We start from the raw sequence: 6,000 nt of genomic DNA on the forward strand, positions 1-6,000 counted from the left end.
ATTGGAAAGCTTGTTTGTTAATGCCTGTTCTAAGTGATTTTGTGCTGGACTTCCCAACCACTCTCTGGCAGCATCACTCTCCTTTTAAACTTCTTTATTGACATATCTGATTGTCACATCTCACAAGCCAAAGATTCACTTCTCTGACTCAATTACTTTGTGCAGAAAGTGGAGTCTCAAGTCAGAATGAGAACAGGTGGATCTCATCATGGGCCTTGTTTTCCATACTTGGCTTAGGCAAAATCCAGACATGACAAAACATTTGTGTAAATGACTCCCTAAAGAAAACTAAAACCCCAAGTCCAGTAAAGTTCACAATATCTAGTGCTATTAAATATGTACGTTTGTTTACTCAGAGCTCTGAGTGCCACCTCCAGGAGTTCCTGGGGCACCTCCAGGGATGGGCACTCCAAACCTCCCCGGGCTGCCTTTCCAGGAGGGACAAAACTGAGCAAACTGAGCTCAGTCAAACACTCAGATCATGAACCCATGGGAATCTGAGGGCCAGCTTGTTCTGTTCACACAGTGTGCTGTGAACAGAAGGTGATCCATGAGGAATGTATGGGGAAAAGAATGACAAATAACCTGTATTCTCAGTGTAGTGATACAGAATCAGTCCTGAAATCCTCTGTTCACTGCTTTTCCCAGATACTCCCTGGCTCTGCAGCCCTGTGCGTGTGGTGACAGAGGCTGTTTGTAAATCCGGTTACCTGGGTTGGCTTCACAGCCCTGCACAGTCCTGTCCATCCTCTTGGCAAAGTTTGTTTTAGAAAAATTTGTCTCCATGCAGTCTAGATGTTCAGAATACCAAACATAACTTTTTAAATTTTTTTTTGACACGCTGTTTTGGTTCTCTTTCCCACGAAACCAGTTTGATTACTTAGGTCCTTAAAGTTCAGCACACATTCAGGTGATTTGCTGCCTCAGGGTATCTAAATTTCTGTATGTATTAAAAGTACTCCACCCCTCTCAAGTCCCAAAGTGCAGATTTGAAAAACATCAAATTCCTTCATTACTTATTCTTCTGTCACCCCCTAAATTCTTCCAGTCCTAAATGACAAAATAACTGCATTATGTAGGGATTTGGGGTTTTGGTTTTTTATGTTTTATAAAAGTTGCACATATGAAATGTGTAACAAATATTTTCAGTTTATAGCTTTACATGTTTTATTACACTCGCAGGAGGTGTAACACAAAAACAGCATGGCAAGAATTCACAGAACAGCTACAGCTAATAGTCAGATCATGTCAAGAACTAACAAAATACAAACATAAAATACAAGTGGGAGTGTATTTGTCTGGAAAGCCTTTTTCTTTCTTCATTTCTTAAGCTGACAGCTGTCCTAGCTGAACGACAGTTTGACTATTATCGTTTTAAAAAGTAGGTGCTAAAGGGTTGTTTTCTTCTTGATCCACAACATATAATTATGCAAGGAAGAAAAAGATCCTACACAAAGACTGCACTTCCTCAGAGCAGTATCTGCTCTGAAACTTCATTATGGGAATGCCAAATGTTCCCTGCACAGCAGAGCCCATGGCAGTGGGAGCTTTATTGTAGTTTCCCTTAGCAAGTGTTGATGGATTTATGGAGGGCTTCATTAAATATAGGCTTAAAGGATATCCGCTATCGCCCACTTGTCAAAAGCCAAAATCATATCAAAGCCGTGGCTGCAGCTCGGGGCTGCAGGTGTTAACAGTGCTCGCTAATCTGGGAGTGTTTCAGCCCCCAATTAATGGCAGGGCTCTTGTCTGAGCCCAGCCCTCTCAGAGATAAATTTCCAAGATGAATGCATCCCGTGGAGGCTGAGGGCACTTGTACAGCGATCCCACCCTGCTGATGGCTCCTGCTGGGCTGTCCCAGCTCGGGCTTGGGCTTCCCTGTGGTGCCTTGACAGGCTCCCTGCAACAGGGGCTGGGCAGAGTTAAGGAATAAAGCAGGGATTTATTAAAGGGCCTTAATGGATACACCTTGGGCAGTAAAAGAGCCTGGCCAAGCCTACACCCAAGATGGATGGTGAGTCGTGAGTTTTCACACTTTTATAAGTTTTGGTCCATTTCCATATTGGGGTTAATTGTCTAATTACAGCTCCAGGTTAAGCAGTCCCATCCTCCCAGTTTGCTCTCCTCAATTCCCTGCTGTTTGCACTTTTTGGGCCTGAAGCTACATTGGTTCTAGGGCTGGAAAGGGATTGTTTCGTGTGACTGAGCTGTGAGGAGAACTGGCTAACACTTTATATGCAGTTCAGAGTTATAAACCAATGCAGTCCAGAATCTGGAAAACATGAAAGCTAAAACATGGGGCAGCACCTGGCTCTCAGTGCTCCTTCCCAGCAGTGGCTCCGTGTGTGGAGCTGAGCTGGGAATGGGCAGCTTTGGCAGGTTTGCTCTGATTGTGAGGGACTGAATGCCCCAGCCCAGGCTCTGATTTGGGGGGACTGAATGCCCCAGCCCAGGCTCTGATTTGGGGGGACTGAATGCCACAGCCCAGGTTCTGATTTGGGGGGACTGAATGCCACAGCCCAGGTTCTGGTTGTGAGGGATTGGATGCCACAGCCCAGGTTCTGGTTGTGAGGGATTGGATGCCACAGCCCAGCCCTGTTTCAGTGCTGCTTGGGGAGCAGTGATGTGTCACAGCACCAAACTCTTTGCCTGTCACTGTGGGAATGAGTCGGAGCACAGGGAATTATCCCAGTGCAGGAGCCCAGTGCTGCCCCTTTGCCCTTGGCAACCAAATCCCTTCTCCTGCCTTCCTCACAAGTGGGGCAGCTGCAGACACAGCCCTGGAACAAAGCTGCAAATACCATCTGCAACGGGCTGTGCTTCCAGACAAAGGGGGTGCACTCTGGTGTTTGTGAAACATGCCCTTATGGAATCAGATAAGAACAGGTACAAAGAATAATGGCACAACTCGGGTTGCCCTGCCTGTGGAATTATAAACATTTTGTTCAACCAGTCGTACACCCTTAGTCTGGGCCAACTCCTTAGATGTCAGAATTCTCTATATTTTGATATTCATGGTTAGGGGAAAAAAGTAAAGTAAACAAACCCAAAAGTAGTTCCAAAATTGAATTAATCTTTCACCTTATAAGAAGTCAAAGAGGATATAATTATTATGACTTTCCTCTGTGTTCATCAGGAAAAATACAATAGTCCTATGCATAAAATACCCAATTATTTATTTAGTAGAGAACTATAATGGAACAAAATTTATAGCATATTGTGCTAAACAGGTAATGAGTACAATTTGCAAATGCATTGTTAGAACCACCCATCCATTGTTTGAGTGGGAAACTGGCACCAGGACTTGCTCCTTGAAGGAGTACCCCCAAAACACAATTTATTTACATGTTCTTTGATCAGTGGAGCTGAGAGACCTGGGTGCCTTTGAGGGTCAGGCGGGCCCTGAAGGCCTCATGTGTGGGTGAGACATTGGTGTCATGGGCAGAGAGCAGGGGCCAAAGCCAGGGGACAAGGAGGGGACAGAGCTCTGCACCACACAGCTGAGGGGGAGAAAGGCAGGAGAGGAGGCAGCAAGGCTTCCAAAAGCAGTGGGAAATTGTGGCAGGGACTGATGGACACAGGAATTTCTGGTTTGGTTAAGATGCACCTGCAGCCAGGTGTATCCACAGGCTGGGCTTTGCCAGAATCAGTTTCCACTTGTCTGTGTGAGCCTGAATTATGGGAGACAGTGCACAAAACACAATCCTGCTGGCAAAGCAGGTGTGCTTGTGCTGCCTGCTCAGGAAAAGGCATTAAATCACCCCAATCCACAGCCTGGTACTTTCACCCAACCTCTGTGTTCAAAATGGGGCTCAGCCTTGGACTGCCAATAAACCATTCCTGGGCTAAATGGGATTTATGGGGTGCAGTGGTGAGAACTGTGACTGAGTCTGAGGGACTCTCCCTACAGGACAACCTCAGAGGGGGCCAAGGGGCCCAGCTCTGGTTTTAAGATAAATCACTTGCTGGGATCACAAGGAGGGATATAAACTGCTTGCTCAGCTGTTAATTTAATCATCTGGGGGGAAAAGTCCTGGAAGGAAAAAAAAACAAAAAACAACATAGATAATGATTTAAAATTATGGAAAATATCGTAGCTCCTTTTAATTAGCAGTGGTGCAGTATTAATTCTGGAGCTTGCAGGGCTCCTTTGTGGGCCTGAAGTTCTGTGCTTGCAAAAGTAGAGCATCAAAGCAAGCCAGTGGCATCAGAAAAAAACAAAATCAGTTTTATTTCAGTTGATTTAACAATTCTAACTTCTCAGACTGAGGCTGGAGGTTTTCCCTTGGGCATTCCTTCTCAACAGGAGAATGAAAATCAAAGGCTTGGAAACCAGGAGAGCTCATACCTGCTGTGAGTGCTGCTGAGATCACCAGAGGATCCTTCCAGCAAAGCAAATGTTATGCCAGAAATATGTCAAGGAGTGGGTTTAGCCCATGGGGCTACAGCCTGGTCTAGACCCTCCAGAGTGATTTTATAGCTAAAACCCAAAAGTGTCTCAATACAAGGCAGAAGATCAGAGTGCCCATAAGGAGGCTTTGAGCGTTTTTCTGGCTCCTCAGATGCTGTGTGAGGCTGCAGAGCATCCCTTTGCTCCTCCTGTAGGATTTTTGGGACTGAGTCACCTTGCAGCAGTCAGTGCTTCCTTCTCCCACGTCCTTGGATGTTGGAGTGGGGCAGGAATGATGTGGGGGAGCTTCAGCTGCTCCATGTAAAAGAGAGATGTCATGAAGTTCTGTCTGACACAAAGGTGTCGAGGGCATAAAAGAACATTGGATGTTTTACAAATCCAGTGCCACTTTCACATCAAAGCAAATAAAAATGGCATTTGATAAGTTTTATTTTAATCGAGGCTGGAGGCTCAGACTGGCATTCCAGCCTGTACAGCATTAGGGCAGTGGGTTTGTGGCAATGGTGTGATAAGGTCCTCTTTAGATTCTTCAATTGCTCCTTTTAGGAAATTATAATTTGCAGTGAATTCTAGCATCACATCCTTTCATATTAAAAAATTTCAGATGTAGAATATGAGAAAAAATAGAGCAAATATGTTTCGTGCCCTGAAGTGTTTGTGGGAGAAGGGATTTCTGTTTCTACTTCAGCTGTCTCCAGGAGGTGGTAAGAACAGTAGATTGAGAAATAATAAATTAAAACATGGTATTACTTAATTGAAATACAGCCTAAAAATCAATCCTACAAACAGTTTTTGTAACAAGACAGCCCAAGTTAGGATGGCATTGGAAATATGTGTCTAAACAGTACTGGTGCCTGAAACTGGTGTAACTCTTCATTGTCTTGCTGAAATGTCCTCATTGCAAAATGCCAGGATGACTCTGCTTCAACTGTAAGGGAAAATATTAAATGACAGTTGAAGGTTTTGTGCTGCTGTAATCCATAGTGTAACGAGATGCTTGAAATCAGAACCACAAATGCTGGAGCAATTTGAGCCCAAATTTGCAGAGGACATCTGAATTTGGATCCAGAGACGGGCGTTGAGAGGAGGGGGTGAAGGTCACGGAGCAGGCAGGGTGCGAGCAGCAGCAGCAGCAGGGATCCCATCCCTGTGCCGCGGGTGGGGTGCGCTACAGGAGGGGAGCCGAGCCCGCAGCTGCGCCAGGCGGAGCACAGAGCACGGCGGGGTGAGCTGCGGGCCTTGGGCCGGCCAGGGGCTGCCGAGGCTGGGAGAGAACGGGAAACGAGCGCGGGGCGCCGGGGAAAGGGCACGACGGGTGAAGGGCAGAGCGGGTGACGGCCGGGGACGGGACAGGGCGGGGCAGATCAGGGCGGGGCTGCCCTGCCCTGCCCGGTCCGGGGCGGAGCGGACCCGACCCCACCCGACCCCACCTGGCCCCTTGGAGCCGCCGGGTGCCGGCGCTCGGGGCCGGGCCGGCGGAGCCTCCCTGGCCGCTCGGTGCGGGGTGCCCGGAGCGCGGGGCGGAGCCGGCGGCGGGGCGGGCGCGGCACCTGCGTGCTGGGAGCCGGCGGCGCCGGGCCGGCCCCTCG

Source organism: Molothrus aeneus, chromosome 17, assembly GCF_037042795.1.
Source record: "Molothrus aeneus isolate 106 chromosome 17, BPBGC_Maene_1.0, whole genome shotgun sequence".
In the NCBI taxonomy this organism is placed as follows: Eukaryota; Metazoa; Chordata; class Aves; order Passeriformes; family Icteridae; genus Molothrus; species Molothrus aeneus.